This window comes from Octopus bimaculoides, chromosome 21 (genome assembly GCF_001194135.2).
Source record: "Octopus bimaculoides isolate UCB-OBI-ISO-001 chromosome 21, ASM119413v2, whole genome shotgun sequence".
Lineage (NCBI taxonomy): Eukaryota > Metazoa > Mollusca > Cephalopoda > Octopoda > Octopodidae > Octopus > Octopus bimaculoides.
Window position 1 is genome coordinate 11,857,907 of NC_069001.1, and position 1,705 is coordinate 11,859,611.

Here is a 1,705-nt window from a genome sequence, read left to right on the forward strand (position 1 = left end):
TATATATATATATATATATATATATATATTATTCCAGTAGATACGTGGTAGAGTGCAGTGTAAATCACCCAATACTATCGGTAGTATTATTACATACTTCCAATTTTAAGTTTGGGCATTTGTTGTGTGTGTATGTAAAATTGAAGGAAATGGAGCCAGGAAGGAGTACTGTTGAATGTGTATTATCCGCAGCACTTGTTTCGACGCAACATAGTTCTCCAAGAATACAGGTACTTGATTATGCAAATCTTTGTTTGCATAATGAGATGTAGTTCTGTTTCCTCAGGCGATATACGAGTGTTGTCTCCGTTAGTTTAAAATCTCCTACTTCAAGGCTATGTTCTCTGCACCTTCAATTTCATGTGTGTATGTGTGTGTGTGAGTGTGTGTGTGCGTCTTTCAGTTTGTTTTGCATTTTTATCTGCCCTCTACTCTGATATACGTATACATAATATTTGATAACTATATGATTCATACCGGAAAGAAGGTTCTGAAATTTCTTGCTGTATTAGCTGGGCAAATGATTTAATCATAGGAATGAAATGTGCATTAGATAAGATCCCTCCATCAAATAGAAAGAAGAGCGAGCGAGGGAGAAAGGACAGTAGTCATGGTGTTGCATGAAATTGAAACCATGATTGCGAGATCGTGGTTACAATTTCTAGACCGCCTGGTGATGCTTTGTTCTTGAGAAAAACACTTTATCTCAAGTTGTTCTGTGATCACTTCGATACTTCATGTGTAGTAGACCGTGTCTCTTTACAGGCAACCTCTATTTGATGGAAGGATCTAAGCTAATGTACAGTTAATACGTTTGATTTCTATAATCAAATCATCTGCGCAAGTTATTCAGCGAGAAATTTCATAACCGTCTTTCGCGGAATACGACAGATTAACATCAAATATTCCCAATTGTAGATGGCAGACAAATAAAACACAAACTCAAAGAAATATATAATCTATCTATCTATCTATCTATCTATCTATCTATCTATCTATCTATCTATCTATCTATCTATCTATCTGTGTGGCTGTTTGTCTGTCTGTCTATCAATCTATCTTTCTATCTATCTATCTATCTAAGTTAACGATGTGTATATGTGTATGTGTGTATGTGCGTGTGCGCGTGCATGTGTATATATAAATATATAAATATATATATATATATACAGAGAGAGAGAGAGAGAGAGAGAGAGAGAGAGAGAGAGAGAGAGGGTATACATTCGTACACTGATAGGATATAATACTAGAAGAAACATGCCGAATATCACGCAAAGCTGGTTCGAACCCGAGGCTACATGACTGGTAGCAGTCTCCTTAGCCACACAACCACATGCCTTCGCCCTTCTAGTTAATATAGGACACACCATAATATATTACCAAATGCATTGTACACTTTATACTTTATATAACAATAACTTTACATAGTGAAACATATTCTATTAATCTTCTTTTACTCAATAATTGTACCCCAAGCTATTAGTGTCCATATTTTAAATGCAAAGTTAATATTTGCCAAGCTTACATTAGTAAGTCATATATTAACAAACATAGATTCATTTATTGTAGTTTTCTCGAGAGAATGAAGCGTACGATTAATTCAACTACCACTGTAACTATTTGTCTCTTCACTTACCATTTTAATTAACATATATATATTATCTATCAATCTCTCTCTCTCTCTCTCTCTCTCTCTCTCTCTCTC